Source organism: Diceros bicornis, chromosome 2 (genome assembly GCF_020826845.1).
Source record: "Diceros bicornis minor isolate mBicDic1 chromosome 2, mDicBic1.mat.cur, whole genome shotgun sequence".
Lineage (NCBI taxonomy): Eukaryota > Metazoa > Chordata > Mammalia > Perissodactyla > Rhinocerotidae > Diceros > Diceros bicornis.
This window is the reverse complement of record NC_080741.1, coordinates 74214164-74227956: the sequence shown is the minus strand read 5'-3', so window position 1 is coordinate 74227956 and position 13793 is coordinate 74214164.

The following is a 13793-nucleotide window of genomic DNA, read 5'->3' as shown; positions in this document are numbered from 1 at the left end:
TAGCTTTGCCAACATGGTGTTTATCAAATTATCTATATGAGCACTCCATCCAACAGTTTTGCTATCACATTATAGTTTTATTCCTCTAAAAGGAAGTTTTAAGAACCATTTCATGTGTGTAACCACTGTATCTTTCTCTGAACCAGCTGTTCATATTGTTTACCCGTGTTTCTATTCTATTGTTGGTGGTACCTTGTGACTTGTAGAAATTCTTTGTGTAAATTAGTCCTCCGTGATATCCGTTGGAAGTTTGTGTGGTTTTCTTTACTATGTTGATGCTTAAAATGTTTGCATGGTTGAATTCAAATTCTTTCTTGTATGTCTCTGGGATCTGAATCATACTTAGGAATGCATTTTCCATTCCGATGTTATCAAAGAAATTTCCCTGTTTCCCGTTTCTTCTGGTACTTTTATGATTTCTTTCTTGTTTAATTATTTCATTCATTAGGTTTCTATCTTGCTGTCAGGTATGAAGTAGGGATCCAATTTTATTTTTTTGCAGACTACTGTTAAGTTTTTCTAGCATCATTTTTTGAAAAATAAACATTATCCTTCTTGATTTGAAATGCTACCTTTACTATATATTAAATTCCCATATGTAATTGAGTCTACTTCTGGATATGCTATCTTGTTCTCTTGGTCTGTGTGTTTGTGTGTGTATAATATGCTTAATATTTGTTGGGATGCTTCTCTCAATAGTCTTGATGTTGAGACACAAACCCTGCATACCTTCTGAGACTTAGCCTGTCTTTGTTCTCTGCTTTCATTGTTGTTCCACCTTAGCTGGGACATTTTTGGACATGAATGAAACACTGTAGTGTGGGATTCAGATCTTACCTCTTTAGTGGTCCTGAGGGGCTAGAAAAAGCAACCTGGAAGTGCAGGAAAGTTGGTTCTCTGTAACCAATGTAAGATGCAGGAGAGCCAGACAGATAAATGCCCTCTCCTTGCAAACTCTCTGGATAAGTCCTCCCTGTAGATTTTGTGGCTTGGGGTGAATTGTAGCCAGTGTAATAAAGTACCAGCTTGATGGCCATGTGCATTGAACTTGGTCCAAAAGGATTATAAGGCCCCAACCTTTTTATCTTTAGGTGTCATTGAGATATTCCTTGTTTTATAATGACTTTGGCAATATGAAATAAAGTCTGAATCTGTGTATTTACCAAAAAAAGCTTTTGTGGGGAAAAAAAAAAGGGTTGAATAATCTTATACAGATTATCTGAATGTCTGGTTCTGGATATTTCATGGCAGGAGTATTTTACTTGCATGTACGGATTTCTCGGTGCCTTAGCAAAAATATTCGCTCTTCCTTACATCCTATGATTATCAGGGTAAGACATTCTCAATCCCCCATTCAGTAGAGAGATCTACCAGAGTAGTGGATACTGCTCAGTAGTGGGGCCAGGTTCACTGATCTTTTCCTATGAGTTTGACATCATGCTAGACACTGAGGAAGGAGCAGATGCTTTAAATAGGAAGTATAAGATACTGTCCCTCTCTTTCAAGAGATGGGAGATTGTGCTATGGAAGCTGACTAAAAAGGAAGTGATATAGGGGCCGGACCCGTGGCGTAGCGGTTAAGTGCGCACGCTCAGCTACTGGTGGCCCGGGTTCGGATCCCCGGGCGCGCACCGACGCACCACTTGTCTGGCCATGCTGAGGCCGCGTCCCACATACAGCAACTAGAAGGATGTGCAGCCATGACATACAACTATCTACTGGGGCTTTGGGGGAAAAAAAGGAGGAGGATTGGCAATAGATGTTAGCTCAGAGCCGGTCTTCCTCAGCAAAAAGAGGAGGATTAGCACAGATGTTAGCTCAGGGCTGATCTTCCTCACAAAAAAAAAAAAAAAAGGAAGTGATATAAAATTTTAATATGCCAGTAGCTTCTGTCTCATAAAATCACTTGCTACACATCGCCTCTTGTGGTATTTTGGCCTGTCCCCTGCTAAACGGTGATGCTAAGTGAGTACTGGGGCAGACAACGCTGGCTTTATCAATAAATAATTTCCTTTTGCAATGAAAAGAATATGCCTTTTGCCACCATAGCTGATTGAATACATCCCATAACCTAAGACAAGTGATTTTTTTTTTAATGCTTCCTCTGATTTTATGTTTAACCCCATGGATTTGAACCTGGGGAAGAAAACTTACTAAAAAGTGTTTTATTTTTTGAGAAAAACCAATAGATCTCCCATGACATGCCTGAGAAGGTACATGTTACAAGATGAATTAGCTTAGCCATGCATGTAGTTTTGTGACAGTGACAAGAAGGAAAATGAAATTTCCTGTTCCGAGGCAGCTGAGAAATTGTGAGATGGGTGGGGCCACTATACACTTGTATTTATTATCTCCATTGGCTGTGCAAGAGAGCTTGAAAAGGCAACTGTTCCAAAAAAGGTTGTCCTTAGGTGTTTAGAATTGATGGTGGCAGAAGGTGATAACTATAGGCAATGAGTGTATTAGTTTTCTAGAGCTGCCATAAGAGGACCACAGATTGGGTCACTTTTAAACAACAGAAATTTCTTTCCTCACAAACCTGGAGGCTTGAGTCCAAGATCAAGGTGTCAGCAAGGTTGGTTTCTTTTTAGAGTCTCTCTCCTTGGCTTGTAGATGGCTGGCTTCTCCCTGTGTCTTCACATTGTCTTCCCTCTGTGTCTGTGTCCTCATCTCCTCTTATAAGGATACCAGTCATATTGTATTAGGGGCCACTCCAATGACCCCATTTAACCTTAAATACTTCTTGAAAGACCCTATGTCCAAATACATTCTGATATAATGGGGGTTAGGACTTCAACCTATAAATTTTGGGGAGGCACAATTCATCCCATAACACTGGTGGTGAGGTTTGAGACTGATTCTTTTGCTAGTAAGTTTTCTGTGTTGTGGTGACAGAGATGAGGTTAGGGATGATATGAATTAATGTGAAATGCATTCCATTCCATCACATCCTGAGTTGGGCAAACTCATCATCTGGTCTTTAGAGCTATATTACCATCTCCCTCTTCAGTATTAGTTCTGTGTTTTGTATCGACTTTTAGCATTGCTGACGTATATTTGCCATAATACTTGACAATGGCAAGATGGATTGGCAGGCTCACTCTGTCACCACTGAGAACCTACCCTTATTTGCAGCTGAATGCCATTATGCCTGAAATCCAGCATTTGCATGTTTCTTTCTTCTTTCCTGAGTTATCTTTCAGTTACTGTCAAAGCTGTTTTCCTTGGGTACCTGAGAGTCCCTCTCCTTTGATCTCCGTTGCCCCTTCTCTGGGGCCATAGCTTCATCTTGCTATTTCTTTTAGTCTGCATTACCTTTTCATGATATTGCCCTCATTGAAGTATGAGAAGCTCAATTTGACCCAGGAGTACTCAATATTATTCCCCTCTGTAGTATAACTTTGATGTGTCATTATCCCCCTTTACCACCAAGGGCGAAGATGAAAAAGGACAAAGGATTAAAGGGATCATAGAGCCTATCCTTCTACTTACATGTAACATTTTAATTATTTTTAGAATCTGTGGATATGAATCCAGAAAGCAGGGCCTGTGTCTCCCCTTTGAGTTACCAGCCTGCAGCCTAGTTCATGACACGTAGGCAAGGCTCATCTGTGTTGGTTGAACTGAGCACAGCATTCATGTTTTGGTGTGGAAGGAAGTCTTTCTATGCTTATTCTTTACATCAACTTGCTCCAAGTTTTCTTAGACAACATATTTAGTGAGAGAGGGGTTGAGAATTGAAAAATTCTTGGCTACAGAGCCAAGCCAAGATCCTAAATGATTTAGGTTGCTAATATTTCCTATTTTGGTCCTTTATTGTCTTATCAGAATCAGGAAGCATTTGGGTATTAGGAGGCTCAGGGAAAACATAAAACTAAGTAGTATAATATGTTATTCCTATTCTCAAGGACTTTAAATCTGTTTGGGAAGGAAAAAAAAATGAGAGAGACCAATGCAAGGTGGCCCAGGCTGGGGAGCTAGGAAGAGAAGTTGTTAGTTTGATCTAAGGGCTATGTGAAGATCTGATTAGATCTCTGTAGAGGAATTTGGGGAAATCACAGCATTGTTTAAGGGCATTGTGCTAGGAAATCAGATTTATGAGGTGATCTATTTTTATTATTTTGCCATAAAGCAACACTATGAAAACACATCGGCTGGTGAAGAATGATGATCTTTATTAAATATTATAAATATTTATAATTTTTATTAATATTATATATTAGTATAATATATAAATATATATAAAATTACCATATAGTTTATAATATTATACATAATCTCATTAAGAGAAGAAATAAGTAGAAAGTCTGTAAAAATGCCTGAGATAGGACTATGCTGTGATTTTGGTAGGTTGGTTCATATTATTCTTGATGTTGACCTGCAAAGTGATGTCAAAAAGTACCAACTTTCCACCTGAGGGAAGGGAAATTGTTCTAGAGAGTCTGACCTTTGGGAATATGGTCAATTTTCATGTATTTTATTAGAGGCAGGAATAGTTCTGAGGTTACTGGGAACATTGTGTTATGCAATGGAAAATATTAAATTTTTATACAGATTCTATGCCTCAGTTTCCTCATCGGTAAAATGAGAGGAATACAAGTACGTACTTCAAAAGTTTGTTGTCAGGATCATTGTGTTAGTACAGAGAGGACCCTTGGTGCAACGTCTGGTACAGAGGAAGCTCTCATTAGATGTGAGGTGTGAATGCTGTTGGTTTCATTTCTAGGGCCACTTTATCACATCTCCTTTGATGCATGTCAAGTTCCAACAGTTGAACAAGTCATAGCAAATTCAAAGTGGGTATTCATAGGTATTGGTAAAGAAATTTGAAACTTATAAATTGCAAAAATAGTCCTCTGAAGAAGTAGTAATGCTTCTCAGGAAGATGAGGAAGAAAGGGAATACCTTAAGTATGGAGCATGCAGCTCAGATGAAACACCTCTCTGTAGAAAATGACAAAATGTGAGATGGTAAGATCCCTCCTAGGTTGTTAATAATTTAAACACCGTTATAATTTTGACATTTGGGAAAGTAGATCCATTTTCTCTTTTCAGCTCTGCTGATAACTCTTTAAGTAAACATAATGATATATACTTTTTATTAAGCATGTACTACGTGCTAGATATTGTGTTAAGTGCTTTCATATGTACCATCTCATAAACTCACAACTAGGTAGACCCAATTAGTCCCATTTTACAGGTGAGCAAATGGGAGTTTAAATATCTTGCCTGCTGTCACAGAGGAAAAGGAAAAGTGGAATGTAACCATCTGGGTCTCAGTTTCCTCATCTATAAAATGAGGAGACCATATTCCAAACTGTCCTTCTGGTGCCTTTGTTGCTGGAATTTTAGCCAATTTTTTTCATGACTACTGCCAAATTGCCTCTTCTGCCACCTAGTGGACACTGTCGTAATGACCACAATCACATTTCTAGACTTGCATTGTCAGCTTTGAGTTATAGAATAATTGAGGTGGCCTAGCCCAAGCCCCTTTAAAAATTGGAGAGAAAACCAGACTAGAAAAGGGAAGTTATTTTCCAGGATACTGAAAAATTGATACATAAATCATGGCTCTTAAATTTAGTATTTCATTTATGATAATATCTCTGTGCACAGGGTAATTGCTAAGAGGTGTCAGAGAGTATTTGTAGAGTGTACACAATTTGTCCTATTTGCAATGAGAGTTTTTAATTTGTACCAGGATTGCTTGTGTAGATCGAGATAAGATAATTTCTTAAAAGTAAGTTATAAAAAACTGTATGGCAACATAAAACCTAGGACACAATAAAGACTTTTGAGAAATTACTTTTTATTGAATACTGTAAATTATTTTTAAGAGTCTTGGTGCTCGATAATAAGCATTTTATATTTATAAGGAAATAGTGGCAATTTCTTGAACTTCTCCTGCTCAAGAAGCTGCATAAAAGATTGCCTTCAGATCGCTGCTGTAGCTAGAAATGCTGAGAATTAAGTTTCTTCAATGAAACTCATCTCAGCCCTTTTTCTTATCATGGGAAATCTAAATATCCCATTAAAAAAGGGCAAAGAGAAAGAAATGAGAGCATAAGGCTTGGAGCATTTGTGGGATATTTTAATGTCCTTTGGATCATAACTCCCAAGTTTCCTATCAAAAGAGATTTCATGAGTTATAACAGATGGAAGAAGGTGTCCTATGGATAGAAGAGGCTTCATTTAGACTCAGACCCAGATTTGCCATGTGGCCTCAGGCAAGTTATTTAACCCCTTTAAGCCTCAGTTTCCCCAGGTGTGTTTGAAATAGGCTTATATCAGATGACTTGTGATGGCCCATAAAATAGCAGGACATGAGTCTCAGAAATTTCATAGCTAGACTGAAAAGTAGCAAGTTGGACTGTTTGTATTTTACAAAAGAAGAATATTAGGAAAAATAGATTATCCTGTCACTGACTCACTTAGGAAGCTTATGCTCATTAACATTCCAAATAAAACTGTGAATAAGACAGAGAGTGTTGAGATGTAGGTGGTACTGGGAAAGGTATTAGACAGAAGTTGGCTTTGAAACCTAAAGACTTTGTATATAAGGCTTTATAGGATCTATGTCTCCTATCATGGGCCCAAACTGAAATTCAGACATACATTGTTGGTGAATTGTCAGACAGGACTTGAGAGGTTGTTTTGTATTAGGTTTTTCATTTTGGTGGAAAATGCTGGGGAGAAATGTGGATGAGCCTTGAGGACATTATGCAAAGTGAAATGAGCCAGTCACAAAAAGACAAATATTCTATGATTCCACTTATATGACATACTTAGAGTAGTCAAAATCATAGAGACAGAAAGTAGAATATTGGTTGCCAGGAGCTGGGGGCAGGGAGAAATGGGAAGTTAGTGTTTAAGGGGCAGAGCCAGTTTTGCAAGATGAAAAGAGTTCTGGAGATGGATGGTAGTGATGGTTGGACAGCATTCTGAATGTACTGAATACCACTGCATGTGCATTTAAAAATGGTTAAGGTGGTAAATTTTATGTTAGATGTATTTTACCACAGTAAAAAAGAATGGAAAAAAAAAAAGAGAGGAACTTGTGTGAGCAAATAAAACAAATGATTAAAAAAAAAAAAAAAAAGCTAAGGAGAGGTTTGTTGAGCGCCTGGATTGGAGGCAAGGCCTTGGGGTGAAAGCATAGCACCTGCATGACCCAGCTTGGCCCAGCAGAGAGATTTTTAGGGAAAATGAAAAGGAGCTGTTATCATGAGGGACTTAGATTTGTTGGACAAACGGCTACTTGGGTGACATGATGTGAATCAGAGTCAGGCATGGAGCCCTGGGGTGGAGAATGCCACTTAGTACCTTGAAGGCTGGTGGTTTAGGGAGCTCTGGCTGGATCACGCCAACATTGCTGTTGGCGTGGGGTCAGTAACTCATGGTGGGTTCCACCAGCAGTGGTGGTGACGAGAATCTCTCTAGGGTCTTCGTAGGCAGAGGAGAGGGCTGGATCATGGGAGGGGACACGGTAGATCCCTTATGACAGTAGCTGACAGTTCAGACCCTGAACACTTGTGAGATAACTTGTGAGGGCTCTAGACCCCCATGGTGAATCGTTACAGGTGACTAAAGATCCTGTATGAGCAGGTGAGGTCAAGAGCCAGGAAAATATGGATTATTATTGGTAAAGTGACTCCATGTACACCCTCACGCTGGTGAAGATTGGAGAAACTTGAATTAATCATGAAAAGAGAGAGTCCAATTGCTGAACAGACTGAGCAGAGAACAGAATATCTACTCAAACCTGGAATCTGTTAATGAATAACACATGGGTCCAATCATATGAATGGGGATTTGATTTATAATCATGGCGTCAAGCATCTATTCCTTTAAGCTAAAACGTGAGGAGATGGCACTTGAATGGAAATCTTTGCTGAGCGATTTATTAGAAGCTTACTATTTTATGAATGGCAAAAGAGAAGAACTGCCCCCTTTACAATCTATATATAAATCATCTGGAATTATGATGGATTAAATATTCTTCCTCCTAGTGACAGTAATAAATGTTATGAGCAGCTTTTAATAGTTGGAAAGGCAGAAGAGATAAACATCAATTACTATTAGAGGAAGCATTTTTTAAAACGTGCTTTCCCACTTTTTCCCATGATGAGGTTAATTATTTATGGCAAAGGCACATCAATGATTTCACCTTATCTCTTTATCCAAGCAGTAAATGAATTGTAACACAGAAAGATTTGGACAATCAATGCAATGAGAATGTGTTTAAAAGTTATGTATTCCCCTCAAAACTCACTTTGTCTCAGCCACAAATAGTGCTTAAATTAATAATATGTATTTAAAATTTTCATTTGGGGACCAATGTCTTATTTTTCTTTTAACATTTTTCCTTCCTGATAGGCGAGCTATGTGGAAAGGGTGGCGTGCATGGGACACGCTGCAGAGGCAGGCTGCTGAATTTGGGATGCTAAATGAAGAAAGAGGTATGGATGCATTTCAGCTATTACTATTTGACATTTGTTTATTAATTCATTTGCATATAGTAAAATTCAGTCTATTTGGTGTACAGCTTTTTGAGTTTTGATAAATGCGTAGAGTCCTGTATCCACAGCCACCTCGAGATGTAGAACAGTTCCATCACCACTAAAAGCCTGCTCATACTGCTATTTTGGAGTCAACACCTGTCCCCACCTGCCCCCCATCCCTAACCCCTGGCAACCACTGAGCTGTTCTCCTCCCTCTGGTTTTGTTTTTTCCCTCAGGGTTTTCTCCATGCTCTTGCACCTCTGTAACTCGCTAGGTGGTTAGGCTGGTCGTGTTCGGAGGTGGGGAGTTCTGTGGTCCTGATGACGGCTCAGTCTAGTTGGCACCGTGTCCCTGGGTCTCCAATGTGCCCCTCTCAGTGCAGGTCTGTCCCTGTCTGAGGAGTAGGGGGCTTTTTTCTGTCCCCTTCCCCCAGCCGCAGTGGCTGTTTCTGGTGCCCTAATGGTGACGATCAAGCTGACTTGTCCATTATTTCCCGTACACACAGTGTCTAGGGCCTGTCAGACTTTTAGGGATCCTCCCAAATGCTTTAACTGTAATATATTTAAACTCATAAGAGAAAATGAAGCTAATAATATTGAATATAGAGTAATGTATCCAGCCTGGATTATATTCGTTTTTATACCAAACAGTTGTAAAATATAATTTTTAATTATTGTCTTTTTTTATGGAGGAAGAGGCCCATGAAGGCAAAACTGTGTAGGGTTGGCGTGAGTCATGCGGTGGCCTGAAGACAGAGGTTGTTGCCCTTCCCCCAGCACTGTAAGGCCCCCCAGCTTTGAGGGCTCCTGCCCTTCTCTTGGGGCTGCTGTCCCTTTCCCCAGGCCTGCACCTAGAGGGACGCTTTCTTGAGACCCTGTCAATCTCTCTTTCTGGGAGAAAAACCTACAAGTGGGTGCGAATTCCTCTTATAATTGCTGCCATACACTCTCTGTTCTTCAGCTAGCCTGCCCTTGGCCTTGACTAATTTGTTAAAAGTTTTAGATGAGTGCTCCTTACTGACGTCCAGAGGAGTCTTCCCTAGGTAAGCAAGGGCTGGTGTCCTGTCTGCTTGCATGCACCTGTCTTTCCTTAAATTTTGAGTTAGTTGGTTGTCCTGTGACCTCAGTCCTCTGAGTTCTTGAAGAATGTTAGGAATTTGCCACTTGTCCTGTTTTTCTTTTCTTTTCTGGGAGAGAGCAGGGCTACTGCTGCTGACGGCATCCCCAGAGGAAGCTGGAATCAGCATATATCTTTAAACCCCTGTTGTCTCTGCTGATATTTGGGGCTAGTTTCCTGCTGTTTTCTTGTTTGTTTTCCTTTTTTTTTTTTGAGATTTATTCCACTTTGTTTTCCTGTCTCTCTTTCAATTGCTCATACCAGGGCGACCATTCTTCCCTTAGCCTTGGAAACAGAACCATGTTTCAATCCTGGTGGACTGTGAAAAAGGGGGGTGATGGTTATTCTGGCCCTTTGCTTCTAGTCTTAGGGAAGGAGGTGGTGATGCATTGAGCTACTACTTCACATCTAGTTGAGGGGCGAGTTTGAAGATTTGTTGGGGGTGAAGGTGATGGACGTTGCCCACCCCTTCCCTAATAGTCTCAGCATCACTGACCACTGTGTCGCCAGAGATTGGAGGGACAGACGACGTTCTTTGGAATTTTCCATTTTGAGAGGTTTTCTGCATAGCCTCTTCAATCATGGCCACGAAAGAGGGAAGCCAAAAGGAAGAGTTATGGGACTCGAAGAATTTTTGTAATGTTCTCTTTATTAACTTGAGAGTTTTCCACTCCACCATTCTGTCTCTAGCACTGGATGGTTGTCTATCACAATCACCTTGATGGCCATTTGGAGAAAGCAGAGAGATAATTCGGCCTTCTCCTGAAGTTCTGCACCCTCATTTTTCTGTGTTTATTTGGAGGGGACCAGGGTGAATGAGAGACAGGAGACGCGAGTTAAAGCTGAAAGGCTGCTGACTGGCCACACAAGTCACTGTGAATGAGGAGAGAAACAATGCGTTTCACTTTGGAGGCCGCAGTGGAGTACCATTCAGTAATGGGATCAGGCTGCTGACATGAATTCCTTCTCTCAAATAGTTGGGCTGTAACACTTCCCAATAGGAAGAAATGGGAGAGAGTCTTATTTTTCTGGTATTATACTCCTGTGCAGATCCATTAGCCACCACTCTTATGTTAGGAGAAAAAAGTAATGTATGTTCTTCCTTTCATTTCATTTCCAACAAGGGTCTGTGAGAGTTGTCAGGGTGTAAAAAGCAACCCAGTCCAACACTGGGCATCTTCCACTTGTTCCCACAAAGTAAGATTACTTTCTAGCCCCATCCATCCACCTCTTCATCCTTTCAACTATCCATTTATTTTTAAATAAATATTTATTGAATGCCTTCTCTGTGCTGAGAAGATGAAAATAAAATCTTGAATAAACACTTGGCACGGAACCTGGCACGTAGTAGGTGCTTAAAAGATATTTGTTGGGGCCAGCCCCATGGTGTAGTGGTTAAGTGCGTGCGCTCCACTGCTGGCGGCCTGGGTTCGGATCCTGGCCTGGGTGCGCACCGATGCACCGCTTGTCACGCCGTGCTGTGGTGGCATCCCATATAAAGAAGGAAGGTGGGCACAGGTGTTAGCCCAGGGCCAGTCTTCCTCAGCCAAAAAAGAAGAGGATTGGCATGAATGTTAGCTCAGGGCTGATCTTCCTCACACACACACACAAAAATAGATATTTGTTCAGGGAATGGATGGATGAAGACATGATTCTTACACAGTCTACTGGCGGTGGTAGCGAGGGTTACATTGAAGAATGTGCTATGATGATGGTGAACAGGGGATATGTTGGGGCTAAGAGACAGGAGCCTTTGACCGTGACTGGGCGGATGAGGGAAGGTTTCTAAACAGGCGACGTTTGAGCTGAGGTATAAAGAGGTAGCAGTTTGATGAAGAGGGGGCAGCATGTACGGCCAGTAGCGTGGGCTTTGTGTTTCAGCATATCCAGGCTTGAGCTCCAGCTCTGCCACATGCTTATGATGATGCCCCCAAAACCCACCAGAATAACCTGTTGATCATACCAAGTCAGATTTACCAGACCTACTGCAATAAAGAGAACATCCCCTTACAGGAGTCTTCATAGTGTCTCTGGAGGGAGAGGTCAGAGGAAGATATTGCAAGTATTTTAGCATAGGGCTGGGTTATTTTAAAGCTAGCCTTGCAGAAGGGAGACTGGTTGAGAAACGGCAGAGTTTGTAGCATAATAGTGAGGTGAGGGTCTTGAAAGTCTAGGCAAGCAAGCTAATAGTCTTAAAAAACATACTAGGGGCTGGGCCCATAGCCTAGTGGTTAAGTATGGCAAGCTCCCCTTTGGTGGCCTGGGTGCGCGGGTTCAGTTCCCGGATGCAGACCTACACCACTTGTCTGAGGTGATGCTGTGACAGCAACCCACATACAAAATAGAGGAAGATGGGCACAGATTTCAGCTCAGTGCCAATCTTCTTCAACCAAAGAAAAAAAAAAAAACTAGTTTGGTTGATTCATCACCTTATCTTCTAGCACCTAATTCAGTTATTTTTGCTTGCTCTCAGAACTGTTTAACACAGGGACAGAAAGCTATGTTGATTTTATTACTCACTAGCTATGTGACATTTACAAGTTTTTTTTTTTTTAACTTGCTTTAATTGAAGCTAATAGAATGAATGAAGCTAATAGAAGATTTAATGAGATAAAATGTATGAACCACATAGCACACAGGGCTTGACCCACAGGAAGCCATAGGATAGCAGAGTTAGCAGCAGCATCAGCAGTTTTGGCATCACCACATCATCTTCACCTTCATCAGGCTCTAATGACGATGATGATAATTCCAGTCTGGGAGGCTAGAAACCTCTGCTTACTAGTCCCAATTCTCTCACTAACTTGCTGTGTGACCTTGGGCAGGTGACTCACCCTCTCTGGAACTCCTCTGTAAAATAAAGACATTCACTTTCTTCGTTTCACAAAGGATCTGTAAAGCTTCCTCCAGGTCTATGAATAAATTTGGCCTGGAGCAACTTGTCCAGTAAACTTTTTGTGTCTGAGCTCACCACGATGACATTAGTCTCTCCTGGGATCTGGAAAGTTTAATTCACAATTGTGAAGCATTTATGTGCTCAGCTGCCTTAGGCCATTTCTGTACTACTAAAGGGAATGAGAATGCTGGACTGTTAAGCTGATGATAATGGACATGCTGCATCATTTGGGTCCTAGAACCTACATGACCCTCTGGAATAAGCTGTTTTCAAAAAAAGAAATTGTAGTGGAACTCGCTTGTACTCGGGGAGAAGGCAGCAGAGAATAGTAGCTGGTAACACAATCAAGAGCAAAAATCACTAAATGGGAATCTGAAAACTGAGCATCATTCCCCTTTCTGCCTTTCTCGGGCAAGTCACTTTGCCTCACTGAGTCTTCATTTCCCCATCTAACAAATGGAGGTAATAATAAGGAGACTATTATGCTATTCAAATGAAACAGTGCCGCTAATGTTCTTTTAAAACTAAGACACTCTACCCACATTAGCTGATATTACTGTTCAGCATTCCACGAATATTTGCTAAATGCTGACTACATGTTAGGGATTATTCTGGGGTCTGGGAACAGAGCAGTGAATGAGGCAGATGACATTTCCTACTCCCAGGGAATTTATACTCTGGTGGGAGGACTCTGCCGATAGAACAAAGCAAAACCTTACTCTTGTGAGGCCTTGTTTAAAAAAATTAGTTTGAAACATCCTAGAAGATGTTTTCTTGTTTATTCCTCATGAAGACCCTGTGTAGAAGGTATTCTGGTTTCCATTTCACAGATGAGGAATTTGAGATGCAGAGAAGGAAAGTTTATAGTAGGGATTCAATCCCAGGTTTCTCTGATAAAGCTTTGGTTCTTTCTAGACAATGATTACCATGTACCCTCAAGCCTCTGAATCTGTACGCTTGTTTGTACTTTTTCCACTGGGTGAAGTTTATCTAAGTTTTATAATAGTGAAGCATTAAATTCTTTCCATGTCAGTTTATAATTTCTTCCAACTCTGCCTTATTTTATTCGTAGAGACATTGTGCCTGCTTTGAAATGCCTGTCGTGTGCATTTGAGTGCACTGATGAAGGATAAATAGGCACCAGTGGAAAGACAGGTCCTCCAGTTTATTACTAAATATTATATATTAAGGTTCCCAGAAATGTTAGTTATGGCTGTTATTGTTAACAATATTATTTTTACCTATCCTGAGTTAAGAAGCTACCAGGTTAGCAGGAAGGA